Raw genomic sequence first — 23,439 nt, forward strand, 5'->3', positions numbered from 1 at the left:
AAAGAGGCCCTACCTAGATTCTTACATTTCATCAGCCAAAGCTTTGCCATAAAGTCTTTAGAAATCTCTAGCTCCCACAGTTCCCAGCTCCATCAGAGAAGCTGCTGTCAGAGAAGCTCCTGTTCAACATTGTGTTGAATCCTAACAAGGCTCCAGGAGGAGAGGACAAAGACAGTGTCCTTGACCTTCACTGAACAACAACAAAACACAGTCTATAGTTGTTTGCATTCCACAAAAACAAGAAATCTGAAAGCTCCAACCTGGCAAAGAGGCAGCATGGAACACTGATGACTACTTATTTCTTCTGTTCCCCGTATATGGTGCCAGGTACAAGGACTGGGAAAACACACACACACAAAACCAGACCCTATGCATGTGGGGGCAGCAGGAGTGAGAGCGGGTACTGTGAGGGAAGTGTAAGTTAGAGAATCAGAACCAAGCAACTTGAGACTTTCAGTTGAATACATTTCAGCCAATACTTATTAGGCACACCCTCATTTAAAAAGGTACATCCAGGGCAGCCCTGGTGGCGCAGCAGTTTAGCAGCCCAGGGCATGATCCTGGAGACCCGGGATCGAGTCCCATGTCAGGCTTCCTGCACGGAGCCTGCTTCTCCCTCTGTCTGTGTCTCTGCCTCTGTGTGTGTGTGTGTGTGTCTCTATGAATAAATAAATAAATAAATCTTTTAAAAAAAATAAATAAATAAAAAATAAAAAGGTACATCTGGCAGCCTCATTATGACTTAGGAAAAGTGGTTCTCAGTTTTTTGGGGTTTTTTCTAGCAACCTCTGGACAGTCTCCTGGAATGTCCCAACATTCTCTCTTTAAGATGAAGCCAGTTCTTCACATAGTATTAGTAGTCAATGTTTGTTGAACTAAAGAATAAAAAATCTGGATTCCAGGGGCACCAGGTTGTTTGGTCGGTAGAGTGAGACTCTTGATCTCAGGGTTAAGTTCAGGCCCTATGTTGGGTATAGGGATTACTTAATAAAATCTTTTTTTAAAAAATCAGGATTCCATATAAAACAAAACTTTACACGTTCCTAGGAGGACATTCATGTTTAGATGCATTATGCTCTTATGTTTATCCAGGGCTTAAAAACATAAACGATTTTGCTGGGTGGCTCATTCAGTTAAGCATCTGACTCTTGACTTTGGCTCAGGTTATGATGTCCGGGTTCTGAGATCGAGGCCCAGAATGGAGTCTGCTTAAGATTCTCTCTTTCCGTCTCCCTCTGTGGCTCTCTCTCTCTCTTTCCCTTTCTAAAAGCAAAACAAAACAAAACGCAAAAACAAAAAACAGAACAAACAAAAAGACCATAAACAATTTCAATAGTATTCTTGGGAATGACTGGGAACACATCTGCATCCCACTGCCCACATGCTTACCTTGAGAACCACTTACTTGGCAAATGAGCTAACACCCTACTTAAAAGTGCTCTTTAGGGCAGCCTGCGTGGCTCAATGGTTTAGCGCCGCCTTCAGCCCAGGGCATGATCCTGGACACCCAGGATCGAGTCCTATATCGGGCTCCCTGCATGGGGCCTGCTTCTCCCTCTGCCTGTGTCTCTGCCTCTCTCTCTGTCTCTCATGAATAAATAAATAAAATCTTTTTTAAAAATCATTTTTTGCTAAATAAATCAATAAGTTGTTACTTCTACTTCTGCATATAGGTCATACTCAGATACTCTGGATTTGGAACAATTAATACTAAAAATGTGTTTAATTAACATTTCATAATGATGCAGTTTGAATAAATAGTTCTAGAAATAAAACTTATACATGCTAGCTAGAACAGACAAGACCATCTCCATAGTTTAACACATAATGAACACAAACTTAGTCCAAATGGGGTTAAAATGCCTAACTGGAATTTCCCAAACTGTCCCCTGGAATGTCTGAACAAAAACAAAATAAAACAAACAAACCAAAAAGTATCTAAACCCCTAGAAAAGCTATAAAACAAGTGGTCAAAAATTGACTGGGTAAGGGATATCATAGGGCAGAAGAAAACTACTTTTTTTTTTTTTTTTTTTTTGAAAACTACTTTTTACCTACACTTTGTACCACTGGATTTTTGTTTTACCATAAGCATGGATTCCTTTCAGAAAGATTTATTTTTAAAGCTACCACACTAGCTGATAGTAGGAAAGGTCAGTCCAGAGAAAGCTTGCTGCTCCTTCTGAAACCTTATTATATGAGACAGGATATATTTTACGTGAAGTACAGCACATTTTAAATCCTTTTCCCTTACTATTTATTACCACAAAGCACTTCTGAAAGAAGAATGGGGAAAGGAACCAAGAGATTCTTAACATAAAGCCAGAGAAGTGTAGAGGTGCCACGTGACAGTGACAGCCGCCTAAGGGATCAAGCTTTGTGAAGAGGTGTCCTAATTTCTATTAACTGGCCTGTAGAAAACAGATTTAATCTCATATCCTGTAGGAGAAAAAAAGGAAAGCAGGTTTCACTTTCTGAAGGTAACAAAAGTAACAAACATTAGAGCTAAGAACGTAAATACTGGTCCATAATCCCTTAGCCACAATTCCCAAATCCAAAAACTTCTGAAAACCACCCGTTTTCTGTAATTCATCTAGAAGAAAAACTTGATCTGAACTTAATTGGCAGCAATATCTGACCTGAACTGACATGAGACTATTTATAGTCTACCCACTAAAGTAAGAATAGTCATAGCTTTGGCTGCCGAAATATTAACGTATTTGACTATTTGACTCTGCAGGGGCATTACATAATATATGGTAAAAGCATCTTATTAGCTTTCTAAAAATAAAAGAAAAATCTCTGAACTCTAAAATACTGATGGTCCTTATAGTTTCCAATAAAGGACTATGAACCTAAAAATGGCTTTTTATTAAAATGGTCCTGTCAACCTCCACTGAAATATGTTAATTTTTTCCTGAAAACATTCTTATAATTTGAACTAATTAATTTTTCTAAAAACTTACTCTTTGAATATCTGTAAGTCTATAACTGCATTATTAGTTAGAACATTTAAAAAAATTTATTTGTTTGAGAAAGAGGAAGAGAGCAACGCACAAGCAAAGGGGATTAGGTGCAGAGAGAGATGGAGAGAGAGAATCTCAAGCCAAATAGTGCTGAGCATGGAGCCCAAAACGGGGCTCCATCTCACCACCTGAGCCAAAACCAAGATTTGAATACTCAACGAACTGTGCCAGCCACACACTCCAGTTAGGACATTTTATACTACCTCAACATTACTTTAATTCAATCTCTGTCTGAAGGCAACATTAAAATCAGAAGGGTGGTATCACCTTTGGCACGAGGGTAGTATCAGAATGGGGTAAAGACAGTAAAATTAAAAAAGCAGATCTCTGGGGTGCTTGGGTGGCTCAGTCGGTTAAGCATCTGCCTGCAGCTCAGGTCATGATCCCAGAGTCCTGGGATCCAACCCTGCATCAGACTCCTTGCTCAGTGGGGAGTCTGCTTCTCCCTCTCCCTTTGTCTGCCGCTCCCCTTGCTTGTGCTCCTCTCTCTATCAAATAAATAAATAAAATCTTAAAAAAAAAAGCATATCCCTGTCAATATGCTTTTTCTATGTTTAAAAAACAAAACAAATGGCATGAGATTTTTTTTTATGTATCAAAAAGAAGTACAAATTCTAAAAGCAAACAAATACCAATTTAAATTATTAAAAGAATCAAAATCAAAATGAAGTCACATAATCCAAGTAGTTATCAAGGAAAAGAACACAAAATAAAAGTCAAAAAACAGAACACATACAAGTAAGGAAAAGTATATTTTTGCTCAGTTATGTATCAATTCTATTATATCTCACTAAATGATAAATGATAACAAAGCTTACAAAACTCAAAGGTCTCTATTATGGAAAGAAAACTGAAAGGCCAAATTAAAGCAAGAACTAAGACATAAGACTACTAAGAACCTATAATTAATTACAATGCAGTGTAATTTAGAAGATTTCACATAAAAATAGGGACAGAATCAACATTTTAATAAACATATTTTAAACCATTGTATCTACATAAAACAAAATTGGTTAAATTTTTTTTAACTATACACCAATTCTCCCTCCCTCCCCAATCTCGCAGAACTAACAAATGCTAGAAACAATGCCACCAAACAGGAACCTCATTTCACAACTGGTAGATATGAAGGCAATGAAAACTTCTTAATAAATGTGTGGGATCCAGAAGAACCCCAAATTATTTCTGTCTAAAGGAAGCTCTCATAAAGTTTTATTTAAAAAAAAACCCTAAAGACTGAAAAATAACTGAAAACACACCTTAAAGCAACATTAGTAGCAAAACTGGGTGTTCCTATAGCCTAGAGAGGAAGGATAAGGCCATCTTTACCACTATTATTTACTAAATTGCAGTTTTCACTACCGATGAAATACATATGGGCCTCAGAAATAGTATATACAAAAACATCACTGATGTGAAAACCACTAACATAGAATGTGGAATTCTACAATAATTAAAACTAAAAATTAAAAATTTGAGGGTAAGTTAGGATATAAAAAGTCTACGTTATATATAAGAATTTAAATGTGAGAATATCAAGGATAAAGAGCAAGCCAAGAGGACACCAAGTAAGAATAACCAAACTCTCTGCTATAAGATTTACTATAAAAGAACTGTAAAGCTATAAAGTCAGTTAACTAAAAACAGGAAATTTTAAAAAGGCAATTTCAAAGATAAAAAAATCTAATAATTCAATCCATTAAGAATATTTTTTAAAACCCATATTTTCTAATAGGAGTTGAGGGTGGAACCAATGGGCCCTTCAGGTGCTAGCGAACACGGGCCATGGGAAAAGAATTTTCAGCACTGAACCGTGCACACAATGTAGCATATATACCAGTCTAGTAGGTTTTAAGGATAGTCCTTGGTTAATTACATAACAGATCCAGATTCAAGGCACCTCTCTCAACTAGGTCATTCACATAATTCCTACCACCTCAGACAGATATAGGTGTGTGCTCATGCTACTGGGATTCAGTATCTTATATGAATAACTTCAAATTTAAATTATGAAAGTATTAATAATGCCATACAGGTATCAAAACCAATTCTACATCCTTTATACCATGCAATGCATTTTAACAAGGTGATTATAGTTTCCTTACAAATTAGTTAACTATTAGTTAACTGTAGTTAACTACAAGTTAGTTAACTATTCTGAGTTAAGGAGCTTCCACAGTTGAGTACACCATAAGTGAGACAACGTTCACAAGTATCCAGAGGTCAGTGAGTTTATAGTCAAGTTGGAGAGAGTATCACATAAAAACAGTTTAAGAAAGCTTACTAAGAAGCAGTTAAGTCCAAGTCGTAAATATAAACTGATACTAAATATATACCAATCAACATATAGAAACAGTCAAAAGTAAGTTATCTTTCAAGATATGTACTTCTAAGAAGTTTTATAGGTATTTATCTTAATCAGGTTGCCACCACTGAAAATATTTTGTAACTCCTATTTTGCTTCCAAACCAGTTTACAAATCACACAAGGAAATCTGCCTCCATATTTTGAACTCATTTTGGTCCCCAAACAGTACTGCCCAGACAAATAATTTAACCAGACCTGAAAAATGGTTCTTGGTTGCTCCCTAAAACCAAATCCACCTTGAAAGAATGAAGGTTTTCCTCTACGGAAATTCCAAAGAGTATCTCATACTCTGGAAGCGACTCCTAAATAATTCCTCAGATGTTTTAAGAAAAGGCAGGACTTCCACTTTCAGGGAAGATGGAGTAACAGTGGTCAGATGTACCCTTGAAATTTAAAAAACTGGATGAAATATATAAACAACAGTTTTCAAAACACTGAACATCAGGCAAAGGAGGACAGTGATCCCTAAGAGATGGTAAACAAACAAGGTAAGCCCTGCAGCAAGCTGCCTAGGGAAAGATTCCAGGCCACCAAGCAGGCAGGGGAAACCTAAGTGGAATTCAGAGACTGCCATAATTGAGGAGATGCAGCTGAGATTCTGGGAAAGCCAAGGCAGTGAGAGTTTACAGTGTACAGTACTAGAGAGGAAAGCGCTATGCAGACAACTCAGATCTGCAAGGGGACCCCTCTAGTATTCAGCTGAGTAGTAACAAAGTAACCAGGGATAATACAGCTAAAATCACACTTAATGGTAGGATGGTTTCCCACTAAGTCAGGGAAAAAAGCGAGGAAGCCATTCATACTTCTATTCAGCATGGTACTTGGGGTCCTAGCCAGCACAATAAGGCAAGAATTAGAATTTGAAGGTTAGAAAGCAAAACTGACTTTCTTTGTAAATGATATAGTTGTATATGTAAAACCAACCAACCAACCAACCAAAAGAATTAACAAAAATACCACCAAAGGGACCCCTGGGTGGCTCAGAGAGTAAGTGTCTGCCTTCGGCTCAGGGCGTGATCCCTTGATCCTGAATCAAGTCCCACATTGGGCTCCCCACAGGGATCCTGCTTCTCTCTCTGCCTATGTCTCTGCCTCTGTCTCTCTCTCTCTGTGTCTCTCATGAATAAATGAATCTTAAAAAAACAAAAACAAAAATACCACTAAAGGTGATGAATGAAACTAACAAAGTTTATTTATTCAGTTCATTCAATCATATTGATGAAAGCAAACTGTGTCCAAATGAAAGAGGGCTTTTTTTTCTTTAAGATTTTATTTATTCATGAGAGACAAGTGAGAGAGGCAGAGATATAGGCAGAGGGAGCAGCACGCGCCCTTTGGGGATCCTGATACAGGACTCGATCCCAGGACCCTGGGATCACACCCTGAGCCAAAGGCAGATGCTCAACCACTGAGCCACCCAGGTGTCCCAAAAGAGGACTTTAATTTAAAAAAAAAAAGGCTTCCAGGAAAACAGTCTGGAGAAGGTTTTCTGAGAGTGAGACGCAAAATGGTTTGGAAGCCAGAAGCTGGGAGAATATTTTATTTATGTAAGGAATAGCCTTTCATAAAGTATGAGAACAAAAAGGGAGGAAAGTATGGAAAATAAAGAAAAGATTATATGGGGAAAAAGCAAAGATTCAAAAGTAGGGAGCGAGAGTTGATGGATGGAAGCAGTAAAGCAGCTGGGCTCAAACACAGGTGTTTGGATTTCGTAGAATAAGAAGGCACAGGTTAGGACACCTGGGTGGCTAGCGGTTGGGAGTCTGCCTTCGGCTCAGGGTGTGATCCTGAGGTCTGGGGATGGAGTCCCACATCCGGCTTCCTGCAAGGAGCCTGCTTCTCCCTCTGCCTATGTCTCTGCCTCTCCCTGTGTGTCTCTCACAAATAAATAAATAAAATCTTAAAAAAAAAAATGCACAGGTTGACAAAAGAAAGTAACATGTAGGAAATGTTTTCTGGGGAGAAACTAGGAACAGAACAACTGACAGGAAGCTATTTTAATAATCCAGCCATAGCCTGAGGATGACTTAGAATCAGGATGGTGGCATGGCAACAAAAAAGGAAAGACTCAAGGTCCAAAGCCACAGAGAAAGGAGCGAAAGGATATGGCAAATATTCCAAGATTCAACCTTTCAGGACTTCAAGATTTAGGAATTGGGAGGGTGGGTTAACCAGTGATGGACTCTATAGCGTCAACAAATTTTAAGGGAGATGAAGCAGAGGTACCTATCCAGGCTGACCTGCCAGAAAAGCATCCTGAGTGACAATTCCCAAGTCTTCGGGAGATAAAGGAAAACAAGAAAATGACATTAAATACGCATTTTTAAGTACAGTAAATAAAAGTCTAGAGAGCATCCGCTTCCAAAGCAAACACAAAACATCAGTGTTGAGCCGGGCTCTGGCAGGTTCAGGAAGCGTAGGGCGGTGTCACAATGTGCTGAGGCCGACTCACAAGCTGTGTGTGGGGCACAGGGTCCCCTTTTTAAAGTTTTCAAACAGCCCTTACTGGCTTGAAATGTGATGCGTTTTGCATTTTCATTCTATTGTTTTGTTTTTGTTATTTCTACAAAGAGCCTTTTCACTAATTCTCTTGGTGTTTTAAAAGTAATGTTTTCCCCTCTGGGTCTGTGTTTCAGGAGTGGGAACGTGAGGGCATAAAAAGCCCTCCTCTCTCTATACCATCCACAGATCCACCTGCGTGGTATAAGTGGGAATCGGCAGTATAGTATAGTCTTTGGTTTAAGGGGACAGAGCCAAACTGCAAAATAAAAACATCATAAATTTTAAATACTTTGGTATAAAAATATAAAACGTTTATAGTGAAAAGGTTGACAAAAGAGTAGTTAAGAAGAGATTTATTTTAAAATCTGTTGGTACATCTAAGTGCAGAGATTCTATATTCAGAAGTTCCACAGAGATATACATCTGGGTAAAAGATCTCACGAAGAGGATACTACTGAACATGAGACACCATCTGCAAGATTTTCACAGGAGGAAAAATATCTAGCTCCTTGGAGGGCTTCAGTTTTCATCTTTTTCTTTATATCTCCTTCCTTCCATATCAGAATCCTGCAGACGCTCAAAACATTTCTCTTGATATACTGACCTGGGCCTAAGTTAGGACGCCTGGTCCACTTCCACATTTTGAGGTTCTCAATATGGTTTTTAAAAGACATACCAAAACAGCATTATAAAAATTGTGGTGGGATGCCTGGGTGGCTCAGCGGTTGAGCATCTGCCTTCGGCTCAGGGCATGATCTTGGAGTCCTGGGATCAAGTCCTACATCAGACTCTTTGCATGGAGCGAGACTGCTTCTCCCTCTGCCTGTGTCTCTGCCTCTCTGTCTGCATCTCTCATAAATAAATAAATAAAATATATTTTTTAAAAATTGTAGTATATTTTAAATATATACATTTAATAAATTAACACTTTTAGGAAAAGAATACAATGTAGTCTGTCCTACTCACTAAATAAAAGATTAATAAAGGTGTTCATCATAAAACACAGTGTGATCCAGTAACTAGAACAAGTTCAAAGTTATAATCAGGGCAGCCCCGGTGGCGCAGCGGTTTAGCGCCGACTGCAGCCCAGGGTGTGATCCTGGAGACCCAGGATCGAGTCCCACATCAGGCTCCCTGCATGGTGCCTGCTTCTCCCTCTGCCTGTGTCTCTGCCTCTCTCTCTAGCTGTGTCTCTATGAATAAATAAATAAAATCTTAAAAAAAAAAGTTATAATCAATATCTTCTTTCCATTCTGTGAATTTATCTCTTGGAATGTCTGTCTATACCTATAATGTACAAACCATTCTGCTGGGTGCCAGAACAGTATAAGCTTGTTTTGAGCTCAAGGTACCAAGAAAGAACCCTGACTTCTCCCTTTTCTCTAGTTGAGGAACTACAAGGAATTTCTAAGGATTATCACTCCACCTATACGCTTGAGAGGAATCTGGTGGCCTTGGGCTATGGATTACCTGCTACCTTCCCCATTCAAGCAGTTTCCATTTTTCTTTCCTTCCTGGGTCCTTGCTACACATATTTAAGCAGATTTTCTATCTCACCTTAACATGTTGTCTTCTCAACCTTGCCTTGCTCTCATTGTCTCCTTCCTTTTCCAAACACCTTTTTAAAAAAGATGTATTTATTATTTTAGAGAGAGAAGGAGACGAGGTGGGGGAGCAGAGGGAGAGGGAGAGAGAATCTCAAACTTCTCGCTGAGCATAGAGCCCAACACAGGGCTCAATCCCACAACCCCCAAGATCATGACTTGAGCCAAAATCAAGAGTCAGACAGAGCCACTCAGGTGCCCCTTTCCAAACATATTGAAATAACCTATACTCACTGCTGTTATTCTCCCTACCATCCATTGTCTCTTTCACCCCTTATAATCTAGGTCAATAAATGAACACACAGAATTTGTAGCAATGGGTCAATTAGCATCTTCCGAGTGTCACCACCACTTCCAGCGCTTAACCACCTCTCATTCTGAAAAATATCAAACTCTGAACATGCAAAGCTGAGAAAACACTGGTTAACCAACAAAGTACAGGCATCCTACAACTGCAAACAACTTAGTGATTATAGAAAGAAAGATGGCAAGAGATGGGGTGGTTTGGGGAAAAGGACATGCTACTTCAGAGTAATAGTACTGAGAAAAAGCTGTGGAAGGGGACAAGAAAGCAAAGAACTGCTGAACTAAAGAGAAGTAAAATGAAGAAATGCTAGATTTCCAGTCAGTGAATTTTCCTTTCTTGAATTCTGGTCAAGAATCAAATTAAACAAATGCTAGTTCAGTAAGCCAATTGGATATTTAGAGATATGTAACAACCTTCAAGCTGTAGAAATGTACACATATCCAGAGGCTCTTCTGGGTACTCCTTTCTGATCTTATCCTTTTCACTGGTTTAGAATCTGGGCCTCATGAAATAGATCAGCAGTCACCTCAGGCAGTCAAGCAAGAGGTCACTTCCTTTATTCTCTGCTCCTACAGATAATCTTAAATGAGTCACCACATTCTAGCTCTGATATATCATTTGCATGGCTATAGGTACAGTTGACAAGCATCATTCTGGTTTATGACTAATCTTTGAATGCTACTCTTTTTTTTAAGTATAGTTGACACTGAATGGTACATTATAACACCTTTATGAATTCAAATATACAGACTCACATCATTATTCCTAAAACCATTTCCAGTATTGAAATACGATGTAATCTAAGAGTCTGAGTCTGATAGGTCACAGTCAGCCCTTGGCCCCGTACCCCAGACCAGCTGTATGAAGCATACCACTGTGCTAGCTATCTTCTCCATATACTAAATGAACTCCTTTGAGCCTGCACATGCTTCTCCCTCAGCCTGAAGTACCCTTTTCTACCATGACTTACTGGAAGTGTTCCCTGGAAAGGCTTTCTGACCTCCCGTTGTACTGAGGACTTTCCTTCCCCTCTGCCCCATCCCCTATATGTCTATCACAGCTCTTATTACACCAAATAGCACTCATCTGTGTCCAAGTCTGCCTCACTCCTGCAGCTGTACACTCCTTGGGAGCAAAGATCTCTTCTCATCTCATTCTTCTAGTCCTAGCTTCCTTCTTCCTTTACTTTCTTTATTCCTCTTTCTTTAAAGGCTTATTTATTTTAAGGGGGGGGGGGGGAGGGAGAGAAAGCACACATACACAAGCAGGGGGCCAGGCAGAGGGAGAGGGAGAGAAGTCAACTCCCAGCTAAGCGCTAAGCCTGCCCTGCAGGGCTCAATCCCACAACCCTGAGATCAGGAACTAAGCAGAAACCAAGAGAAGGATACCAATCAATTGAGCCACCCAGGCGCCCCATCCTGTAGTCCCAGCTTTTAACAGCATTCAGCACATGGTACACACACAAACGTTCAGTGAAACTGTAGTCATCCTTGTCACAAGCATATAAAAAGATTTTATTTTTATTTTTTAAGATTTTTTTTAAAAGATTTTATTTATTTATTCATGAGAGAGAGAGAGAGAGAGGCAGAGACACAGGCAGAGGGAGAAGCAGGCCCCAGCAGGGAGCCTGATGTGGGACTCAATCCTGGGGCTCCAGGATCATGCCCTGGGCCAAAGACAGGCACCAAACTACTCAGCCACCCAGGGTTCCCGTAAGATTTTTTAAAAAGTAATCTCTACACCCAGTGTGGCACTCAAACCTACCAACCAGGGATCAAGAGTCACGTGCTCCACCAACTGAGCTATCCAGGTACCCCATAAGATTTTAAAAGGAATAACAATTCTGATCATTTCTACTAATAAGGATTAAAACTAACTCTACAATAAGTAAGGTTTTCAGACAAATACAAATTTAATAACAATATTCTTTCTGGGGGTGCCTGGGTGGCTCAGTCAGTTAAGTGTCTGCCTTTGGCTCAAGTCATGACCCCAGGGTCCTGGGATCCAGCCTGCATTAGGCTCCCTGCTCTGTGGGGAACCTGCCTCTCCCTCTCCCTTTGCCTACCACTCCCCCTTCTTATGCTCTGTCAAATAAATAAATAAAATCTTTTAAGAAACAACAAAACAAATATTCTTTCTGTAATCTTAAAATGTTTACTGATTACAACTAGAAATTTTTTTAAAGAAGAACTTGGAGACAATTTAAAAAGGCGAGCCCCTCCCTGCTCCCATATATTTATTTAAACTGTTAAAATTACTTTTTTTATTGTTTTTTTTTTTTTTTATTCATGAGAGACACAAAGACACAGGCAGAGGGAGAAGCAAGCTCCTCACAGGTAGCCTGATGCCAGACTTGATCGCAGACACCAGGATAACACCCTGAGCCAAAGGCAGATAGATGCTCAACCACTGAGCCACCCAGACACCCCTACTTTTTTTTTTTGAATGACTACTTTTTTATGTTCTATTTTTAGTTCTCTTTCCTACCTTCATTTGAAAAACATTTATGAGGACCTACTATGTGCAACTTCCAGTGCTAGATACTGGTTATACAAAATGTGAACACATCAGATAAGGTATTTTTATTCACATAGCTATGTTGTAGCAAAGATACTACACTAATTAAGTCATTATTTAATTACAATTCTGTTAAGTGTTGTGTTTAAAAGGAGCACATCTGAAAAAATTTAAATAAAAAAATAATAAAAGGAGCACATCTAAGGGTGCCTGGCTGTCTCAGTTGGTTAAGTATGTGACTCTTGATTTCAGGGCTGAGTCTGAGCCCCATGTTGGGCGTAGAAATTATTTAAAAATAAGTATTTTTAAAAAATAAAAGTAGCACATCTTCTCTGGGGTGGGGATGATTAGGAAGTCACTAAAGGAGTGACATATAAACTGAATTTGGAGGACTGAAGAGGCATCAACTAAGGTCAAGGTGGGGGGCCTTCCAGGGTATGGGAACATCAAGTGCTAGGAAGAGACCTTGAGTGGACAAGAATATGCCTTTCAGGAACCAGAATAGGGTCATTATGGTAAGAGTTCAGGCAGCAAAAGGGAGACTGGAAGGAAATGAGGTAGGGTCTTCATTCACTGAACAAGAGAGACCAGTTATTTCTTTTCATGAAGTTTATATTCCAAAAGAGGGATGGCAGGGCTTTGGGGACTCATTAACAGTTTTGTTTTTGTTTTAAGATTTTATATATTTATTTGAGAGAAAGAATGACTGAGAGAGAGAGAGCACAAGCAGGGGAAGCAGCAAAGGGAGAGGGAGAAGCAGATTCCCCAGTGAGCAGGGAGCCCAATGTGGGGCTCGATCCCAGGACCTTAGGGATCATGACCTGAGCTGAAGGCAGATACTTAACCCACTGAGCCACCCAGGCACCTGCACTTTAGGAACAGTTTTAAGTAGGGGACAAATATCAGATTTACACTTGTTTTCTGGGTAAAGTTTTACATTTGAGGTATAATATATATAGAATAGTTACATAGTTTTAAAAGATTATTCTTGTTGCAGCTTCAATAATTCTCTGGAGGAGAGAATTTCCTACTTACATAAGAAAAACTGAGGTCTTACAAAGCTAAGTAATTTGAAGTGATCTATTCAATATACATTTGAGTGGGCACAGTATGGCAGGCACAGTACAAGTATGTGTTTAAGGATGCAGAGATGAATACAACAGTCTTGCACTAAAGAAATTTATAATCCAGTGTGAGAGAGAGACCTAGAAACATGATAAAGTACTGTAGTCCATGCTAGAAATGAGTAAAATATAATGGAGTAAAATATAATTCTTCCTACGAAGAATTAATCATTTCACCTCTGTGTTAAAGGGACATTTTTTCCATACTATTATAGTTTTTGAATTCTCATTCATTCCCGTGCTTTGAACATGGTATGTACTCAAGCAGATGTTTGCAATACAAACCAACTCAGGACTTTTAACTCCTAGCACAGTGCCTTTCCAAAACCAACTGTGCTCCTAACTCTGGAAGAGCATGCATTAATTCCAAGGAGCTCTTTTGAAGTTGTTTTCTGAGCCAGTTTACAAACCACAAAGAAAATAAGTCTCATTAAATGAAAGCCCAACCTCATTTCTGACTCAGCCTGAAAACCCATAATAATATCTAAATAGTTATTATTATTTTAATCTTTATTCAACTTTTAAACCATCACCAATGGGCACTAACAAACATTTTAAGTAATCTCTATGCCCCCAACATAGCGCTCAAAGTCAGGACTGCAAGATCAAGAGTTGCATGCTCTACAGACCGACCCAGTCAGATGCCCCCAAACAGTTTTTTTTTTATTTTTTTAAAAAGATTTTATTTTTTAAGGAAGCTCTACACCAAAGTGGGGCTTGAACTTACAACTCAGAGATCAAGTCACATGCTCCACCAACTGAGCCAGTCAGGCACCCCAAGAGGTTTTGTTTTTTTTTTAAGATTTTGTTTATTCATGAGAGACACAGAGAGAGAGAGGCAGAGACATAGGCAGAGGGAGAAGCAGTCTCCCCAGAGGGAGCCTGATGCAGGACTCGATCCCAGGACCCCAGGATCACACCCTGAGCCAAAGGCAGATGCTTAACCACTGAGCTACCCAGGGATTCCCCCCAAGAGTTATTTTTTTTTTCAAGAGTTATTTTTTTAAAGCAAATCTTCATTCAGAAGAAATGCTCCTATGAAGACAATCAAGACAATATTCCATATACTCCTTCATAATCCATGATCTCTGTCCTGAAAGGACTTATATTTCAGTTTCTATTTGGAAAGATAAAATATAGAACATAGAATAAAAATAGATATTAAGGTTGCATTTGTTCACTTATTTAAAATATTTGTAGACTGCCTACTATAGGCCAGGACAGGAGCTGTAAGGAATGTAAAGATGAGTAGGACAAATGCCTGCCTTCAAGGAACTCAGAGTCTTATGGGGGAAGCCAACAATACAAAACCCAGACAGTAAGAGCTGTAATTCAGTAGGTACACACAGATAAGAACACAGAAGCTATACACAGTTGCCATCGATTCTAATTTAGCAGGCACTTATTTCCATTGGTCAGTGCCCATGCCTTGTAAATATCAGTTATTAAAATATTTTAACTTGGGGCAGCCCAGGTGGCTAAACCTAGCGCCGCCTTCAGCCCAGGGCGTGATCCGAGTCCCGGGATCGAGTCCCACATTGGGCTCCCTCCATGGAGCCTGCTTCTCCCTCTGTGTCTCTGCCTCTCTCTCTCTCTCTCTCTCTCTCTCTCTGTGTGTGTGTGTCTGTGTGTCTCTCATGAATGAATAAATAAAATCTTAAAAAATATATTTTAACTTTACTTTGGATAATAACGCAAACTGGTAAATATTATAAGTAATTGCTATATGGAAAAACAGTGACACACACAAAAATAAGGTTAAGGGGTCAGAGGAAATGGTGAGAAGTAAAGTTTAGGGATAAGATACCCTGGGATTCCCAAGCAAGGAAGGTTAGCATATTTGGATGAAGATCTGGTTGTAGACAGAGGAATACAGTAATCAAAAGGCTAGTGCCTGGAATTACCTAGGTATATCTAGGTATAGCTCTCCCAACTATGTCAAGGATGTGGTTTAGAGCTGTGTTATCCAACAGGGTAGCCACTAGCCACAGGTGGCGACTGAGTACTTGAAAAGTAGTCTGAAAAAAAAAGAAAGAAATGTAGTCTGAATGGAGATGAAGTGAAAAATACATTCCAGATTTCAAAGACCTAATATGAAAAAAAGGAATGTAAAGCGTCTCAATAATTTTACTGATTACATGTTTACATATCTTCGATATATTGAAGTAAATAAAATTTTCTGAAAATCTATTTTACCCTTTCTAACGTTTTAAATGTGGCTACTAGAATATTTACAATTACACACGTGGCTCACATTTGTGGCTTGCATTCTACTTCCATTGGACAGTGTTAGTCCAAAGTGCTTGAAATAACAAGCTAAAGAGTTTAAACCCTCTAGGCAATGAAACACCACTGAAGGTTTTCAAACTTAAGTGCCTGTGGTAGACTTGGGGAGGGGGCAGGAAACATAAACAAGCACTGTTTCAGGACGATTAGTGTGGGGGCAATCTGTAGGGTCAAGACACTAGAGGCAGTTGTCAATGTCAAAAGGCTGGCAAATGTCAAAGGGTAAGCAGGCTCAGCCGGAAAATATACAAGGTCTTTAGAAGTTGTAGGCTGGGTAGAGGGAGGAAGAAGAAATAAAGAGCAGGGGTTGGTGAGCAAAGAAACAGCTGCAAGCAGTAGCCCCAGCCTGAACAACCAAGGTGCACTGCTCAGTGGACTTAGCAAGTCAGCCACAGTTTAGATCTACTGTGACTCAGTGGTAGGGGCTCCCAGGCAGAGGTACAATTCAGAAGGAGAACAGGATCAGTGTCCTCTTCAGCAATTTCAGATCTATTTCTGAAATAGACTACCAACAGTGAGATCAAGTCCCAGGGAAGGTAGGAAGTAGAAAGCAAGGCTACCAGAAACTACAAGAAAACAGTAAATTATAAAAGCAAAATCCAGATTCACAACACAGGCAACAAATATTTGCTGGGAGTTTATTGTACGCCTGATACTTGGCTCGGCTCTAGAGACACGGGAAACAAAACAGACATGGTCCTGAATCACAAATTGTGGTGAGAGCTATGAAAAAGGAAGAGGAGCTCTGAAAGACCTGAGGGTCTGACTGAGGGTGGTGGGCGGTCATAAAGGAAAGCATCTCTGATGAATTGGCAATTTAATCTGAACCCTGATGTTATGTGGGTGAAAATTAGGAAGCTGGGGAGGACCAGCCCAAGCCAGGAGAGTGGTCTGTACAAAAACCTTGAGCCTGCAAAAGGCTTGGTTGAAAAAATTGAAAGTAAGACCAAGTAATTGGGACATCAGAAAGGGGGGTGGGGTGGGCCATAAAAGAGATGAGAGAAGGTTAGAGAGGCAAGCACAGGCCAGATCTTACAGAGCCTCAAAGGATGAAAAATAAAATCCCAGATGGGGGACGCCTGGGTGGCTCAGGTTGAGCATCTGCCTTTGCCTCGGGCGTGATCCCAGAGTCTCAGGATCGAGTCCCACATCAGGCTCCCTGCATGGAGCCTGCTTCTCTCTCTCTGCCTATGTCTCTGCCTCTTTCTGTGTCTCTCATGAATAAGTAAATTTAAAAATTCATATTTTTTTTACATATATATATAAAATCCTAGATGGACTTCAGGGCAATGGGAAGCCATAAGAGGTTCAGACCAGAGAAGCAGTCCAATCCCGATGGCGTTCTAAGTACTCCAATTACCTGTGCTCCGCTCAGACTACTGAATGGGAGCCAGCTCAGTAGCAAAGGGCAGGAGCCAATATCTATAGCTGAGCAGCAGGATTCCAGGTCTGGGATAAGAGTTTATTATAAGGCCCTCTGAGTGTTTCAGGGTTGCAAGAAAGGAGGACGGCATCACCAAAAAATACAGAAAAATCTGATGGAAGAGCTGGTTTAGGAGGCAAAGTTGAACAAAACTTTAAACACATTGAGTATGAAGCAACAGTGAAGAATTCCAGCAGGTAAATATTGATGTCATTTTAGAGTATGGAAGAAAGGTCAGACATGGATATGCAGGTTAGCAGATACAAAGGCGATAATTTGAAGTCCCAAAACTAACATTTTCCAGTAGACAGAGAAAAGTAAAACAACAAAAGAGGCCTAATTCTGACCCTTAGTGTTTATCTATCTCTGGGATAGAAGTTAGGATGAAGGGGAATCAAAAGGAATATGGTCTGAGGAAATTTTGGGGGGATTATGGAACTGGTCTGTATCCTGATAGTGGTGGTTACATGAATCTATGCACAAGGTAACTAACATTCATGTATACATACCAAGAGCTAATGTTACTGTTATTTTTTAAATAGTTTTTTTTTTTTTTTTTTTTTTTTTTTTTTTAAGGAGTGGAGGTAGTTAAAAGGACTACTGCAGGGAGACATAACAGGATAAATCCTGAAAAGATGCTCTGGGAATTTTAACCATTAGGTAATTGGCAACCTTGGAAAAAACCTCAGTGAGTATTAAGGTTGGGAGCCAAGCTGCAAAGGTTCAAAGAATAACTTGAGCACTGAAGGGAAGCAGTCAGTACAGCCTCCTCTTTTAGAATTCCCGGAGGTGAAAAGAAGAACAGAATGGCACACAGCTCAAACAGATAAGGAGAACTGGGAGATCTAGCAAACTGGCAGAGCCAACCTTCCACAAGTTGCTCCATTTCAGTATTCTTCTAGAGCATGCATTTTGCACACGAACTACTTTTTTTTTTTTTTTTTTAAGATTTTATTCATCTATTCACGAGAGACACACACACACAGAAAGAGGCAAAGACACAGGCAGAGGGAGAAGCAGGCTCCATTTAGGCAGCCTGACGTGTGACTCGATCCTGGAGACCCAAAGGCGGAGCTAAACCGCTGAGCCACCTGGGCTGTAAACTATTTACTTTCTTATTGTCCCATTAAACTAAAGCTGCTAAAACAAACCCAAAGTGATTACATTTTTAACACTGCTCCTTAGCTAACATTTACTGCACTCCTACTATGTACCAAGCACTATCCTAGATACAAAGGGAGTAACGCCTGGTCCCTGGAAGATCCAGAGCACAGGATTTCTCACAATAGCAAGGTACTGGAGTGGAGATTTGCACAAAGGGCTCTGAAAGCCTTGACCTTCTGAATCAAATGCATTTTTATTCATCTTTATAAAAATCAAATAGGGAAGAAATGGAAACAAAGCTTAGATGTAATTTTGTAAAAATGTTCTTAATTTCTAAAAACGAAGAATGAGTTTAACTTAACATTAAATTTTTTAAATTTTTTATTTATTTATTCATGACAGAGAGAGAGAGAGAGAGAGAGGCAGAGACACAGGCAGAGGGAGAAGCAGGCTCCATGCAGGGAGCCCAACGTGGGACTCCATCCCAGGTCACCAGGATCAGGCCCTGGGCTGAAGGCAGGCACTAAACCGCTGAGCCACCCAGGCTGCCCAACATTAAATTTTTAACTTAGGTATGGACAACTTCATCACCAGTGGCACTTCCTATTTCTTTTCCTTTCTACTTTTCAGTGTCCTTTCTACCTTTCTTCCTCTGGATAATTTAGGAGGCAAAATGGAATAAGCACAGGCTTTGAAAACAGACACACTTAAAACTAAACCTATCCCTTAAAATTACTAGCCATGAGGCTCTTAGAGGGTCTTTTTCTTATCCAGAAAACAGTAATGACACCTATGTGACAGGCTTCCGGTAAGGATTAGGAAAAAATACATAGAGGCTGGCATGTGAGATGCATGCAGTAAATGTCAGTTAACATTATTACTATCGTTTCAACAAATGGTATTGCTCTGACTTAAAACACTTTTAAGTGCTTCTATCTGAATGAAGAAAAAAAAATATTTTTTCAAAGGCATGGCATTGATATGCTACCTCAGAAATGCAGCTTGGTAATTTCTTCTTCTTAAATCCTATCACAAACTATTCTGCTCAAATGCTGATGTTTGGGACAAGCACTCAGAGAAGGCCAAGAACCAAGAAAATATAAAGGCAGCATTATCATCATTGCTGTGTCTGTCCCAAGCGGGCCAAGCCAGTCTGATTTGTGTTCTGGATTCCTTAATGTAGGGACCTACTACATTCATATCCCTCTCACTACCTACCCACAGCGATACAGCACGCTGTAGAGGTGCAAACCAACGTGCTAAAAGTTCTGTCTTTAGAGAGGCATTTACATAACATTACCAAAACAATAAATATATTCTCAAAGCCAAGATCATTGATGCTTCTCCAAATCAACAGGAAGCTATGGTCCATTGAAAGTCCCCACAACTATGAAGGAAATAGCCTCTATTGTTAAACTTTCACAAAATGCTAAGATGCGAGATTTTTATACACCTTCTTTCTATACGCTTAACTCCTGGGGTGCGGGGAGGCAACCAATGACGTTTTATTCACTATGGAGAAATACCTCTCGCCAATTTTGTTGCATAATTTCGCTTAGACTGTAATACAAATGACCAACTTGAAATTCGTCTTATTCCTCGCACAATTTCTAGCATAGATGCTAAAGAGTAATAAAACAGCCAAAGGATCCACGAAGAAGCAAGGAATCTTGAGACCGAGGTCGGCACACTCTGCCTAGAGAACTGAGGATGGGCTGGTCCTTACTTAAGATGCCCAACAAGCAGCTACGGTTACGGGGCGACCTCGGCCACTTTGGGGTATCTGGCCCCCCGTGGGCTGACAAACCCACTGGTTTGGACCCAAGGGATGCCAACTCAGGGGGAGACAGGAAACACTCCTGGCGCCGGCTCGTCCCATTTCCTCGTGGAAAGCCTGGACAGCCTCTCGAAGGTGGCCACGCCGCAGGGCTCTGGGATGAGGGGCGCGACACCCCCTTCCCCGGCCCGGATTAATCAGGGGAACGCGTCCACGCTGCCACGCAGGTCCCGCGGTGCCGCGCAGGCAGCCACCGGGGCGCTCGGGGGCCTGACGCCTCCGTCTACCTGCCCCCCAGCCAGGCAGGGGGCCCGACGCGCCTCCGAGGGCCCCCCGCTCTCCGCCGCCACGGGGAGCCCCTCCCCGCCCTGGAGGCGCCCCCCCGCCCAGCGACGGGAAGCGAACCCGACTCGACCAGCCCACCCGGAAGCCCTCCCCCAGCTCACACCTGCCGGCGCGTGACGCCCAGAGCCGCGCGCGCCCGCCCGCCGGCCCCGCCATTCGGGGCGCCCCTGCCCTGCGCGCGGGACGTCGCCCGCGTCCCTCCCCGACCCGGGGTCAAACCCACCGCACGCCCGCCCCCACGGAGCGCGAGCTCCACGCCGCCGCCGCCGCCGCTGCCGCCGCCCCCGCCCCCGCCGGGGCCCGCGCGCGCTCCCGCCCCCTCCGGCCCTGTCCCCGCCGCGCGCGCTCACTCGCGAGGACACGCACACGCTGCGCCTCAGCTTGACAGGCCGGCCCGCGCCGCGCGCTCCCGCGGGCGTCCTCGCCCACCCGGCCGCCCCGCTCGGACTGGGCGGTGCGCGGGGGAGGGGAAGGGCGGCAGTGGCCGTCGGTCCTCACTCACCGCCGAGCCGCGCCGGCTCCGAGTGCGCGGCGTTCCGCTGTGAGGCGATGCGCTGCGATGCGCGCGGTCCCCGCTTCTCCGCAGGCTATGGAGGCGACGTAGTAGGGGGACTGAGGGGGCGCGGGGGGGTCACTCCCTCCCTCTTCACCTCCCAGAAACACGGGGACCCCAGAAACTAAAAACAAAATAAACAAACTTTCCCCTCCGCCTCCCTCCCCCAAAACCACAACACAAACACTCGGGGGCCCGCCCAGAGCCCCACTCCATTGGCCGCAGGGAGGATGCTTCCGGCTCTCACTGGCTGGCGCTTGTGCCCATCAAGCTGCTGTTCCGCCCCTCCGAGTCCTCGCCGCTGCCGTCGCCCCTCATTGGCCAAGCGCTTCCCGTTTGACGAGCTAGGATTGGCTGAGCCGCCTGCGCCAATCATTCGGGGACACACCCCCTCAGCATCCCAGAGGCCGCTTCCTTGGTCGCGGACCCGGAGAGGCGAAGGGGAAACTAGAGCATGATGGCGGCCGAGCTCACTTGGCGCAACCATCGTCTTTTTTCTTTTTTTAGCTCATGGGTGCCTCGCCCTCGCGCTGTCTCCCCTGAGCTCCTCTCTCCATCCAGTATTGCCTAATAACGGAATCTATACGCGCCGGCTCCTTGATTTATCCCCTTCGAAGTGCTGAGTGTGGGCTGGTTGTGCGTCATTGGACCGTCAGAACGTCAGTCCTTAGTCACATCTTCAAGCTATTGGCGGAACGGCCAGAAGCCCCGTCCAACAACAAGGACTGGTGCCATTGGTTCGACTCCACAGAGTTCTTTCCCGGTACCTTATTGGGCCGGGAGGCGCGTCAGTCAGACCTGGATGCTCCGTGCTCCGGGTAATTGTTTGCTTGGGAGTTTGGGGGACTCCGGTCGTTTGGCCCGCAGCTGACGATGATACTGACTGTCGTTTATTTTGTGCCTCCTTTGTGCCAACGACTGTCCTCAGTCCTTTACAGGGATTATCTGTTTGAACCTGTGGGTTTTACATTCTCTGAATTTTACAGATAGAAACGAAGGCTCTAAAGAGAATTAGGACACTTGCCCAAGGTCACCTAGATAGAAAGTAATTGGTGAACCTGGCACTGGTCTTAGGAGGCTGGTTCCAGAGCCTTCGCTCTTTTTCACTGGCGCCTCTCCCTTCGTCCCGCATCTTACCTGCCTGCCAACACAACGTCTTAAAAACGTTTCATTCCGAAAGCAAGTTCCCCCGTCAGTCTCTGGAGGTGACATTGTGGGAGACTAAAGTTACGGAGAGGTTGTTACTGCCGCCACCGCCTTCTCCCTGGCACCCGTTCCTCCCCACCCTAAAGTAAACCATCTTGGTGTTTCCCGACCAGAAGCCCATCTACTTCTGTGTTTATTTTCTCAGCTTTATAAATGAACATTTCTACCATCCTTGTGTGCCAAGCCTACCTCCTCAACCCTCCCTCATCTATCTTCCAGCTCCCTCTTTGGAGAGAGAGAGAGAGAGAGAGAGAGAGAGAGAGAGAGAGAGAGAGACTTCGAGAGCCAGAAACAAGGAGAAGGAGAGTTTAAAGAGAGATAAAGAATAAATTGCTTTAGAGATAAATAATTTATCACATGCAAATGGAACAGCCCTTCAGCTCCTGGGAAGCTTCCAGAGTGGCCCCTGATGCAGTGCAAGACGTGTGCTTCTGGCTCCTCGCCACTAGATTCTCTGTGGCAGCTTTCAGAGAAGTGAATCCAACATTCCAGCCAGGGGAGGGCAGGATGCTAAGGACCCACTGCCAAAGAGCCAGCCCCAGCCTCTGGGACAGAAATGATCTCCAGGAGCACAGCTCTGGACTCCAGCCCACATTCCGTCTCGGGTAATTAACATTTTACCATCCCAAATCCCCATCCCCTGTAGCTTCAGTAGGATCACCGCCCTTGTTTTACTTCCTGATCCAAGCTGTTGTGTAACCTCGTTGGCACTGCTTTAGTAATAAAACAACCACTGTAACACTGTAATGCTCAACACTGAACAGACTTTCAGCAGAGGAAGACAAGGCATTTCACAAACATCAATTAAGATTAAATGGCAGGTATTCCTAGGGTAACTGCCAGCAGAAGGACAGAAAAGAAAGATCATGAGTTAAATTCTAATTAAATGTCCTAAAGAACCTGAATCCTTATAACTACGGGCACATACCCCATACCAGCATTCCAATATGGGGCTTCTGAACCAGAAGACACTGTTCAGGATTCAAGACCTTCCTTATCTTCACATTGGTTCTTTGTAACTCTTTTAACCCATAAATCAGTGCTTGGTTTTATAGTTAATTGTTGGACACATCTGTGTGCCCCAACTTAGTTGTATGTTCCTTGAAAACAAATGGTTTCTGGGACACCTGGGTGTCTCAGTGGTTGAGTATCTGTCTTTGGTTCAGGGCATGATCCTTGGTCCAGAGATCGAAACCCACATCGGGGTCCCTGCAGGGAGCTTGTTTCTCCCTCTGCCTATGTCTCTGCCTCCCTCTCTCTCTCTGTCATGAATGAATAAATAAAATATTTTTTAAAAA

At 42.4% G+C, this 23,439-nt stretch overlaps 1 protein-coding gene across 2 annotated transcripts in view; it reads right to left on the minus strand.

The window, feature by feature from the left end:
• TNRC6B (trinucleotide repeat containing adaptor 6B) overlaps nt 1-21,111 on the minus strand; it is a 243,618-nt gene extending 222,507 nt beyond the window's left edge. The window contains exon 1 of one of the 2 annotated variants that reach the window (XM_038550487.1): nt 20,885-21,108. The gene's annotated coding sequence lies outside the window, so the exon portion shown is untranslated. Of the gene's footprint in view, nt 1-20,884 lie in introns of both variants that reach the window. The other variant, XM_038550477.1, reaches the window with a different exon arrangement.
• Between the last annotated feature and the right edge of the window lie 2,328 nt (nt 21,112-23,439).

Source organism: Canis lupus, chromosome 10 (genome assembly GCF_011100685.1).
Source record: "Canis lupus familiaris isolate Mischka breed German Shepherd chromosome 10, alternate assembly UU_Cfam_GSD_1.0, whole genome shotgun sequence".
NCBI classification, from domain to species: Eukaryota; Metazoa; Chordata; class Mammalia; order Carnivora; family Canidae; genus Canis; species Canis lupus.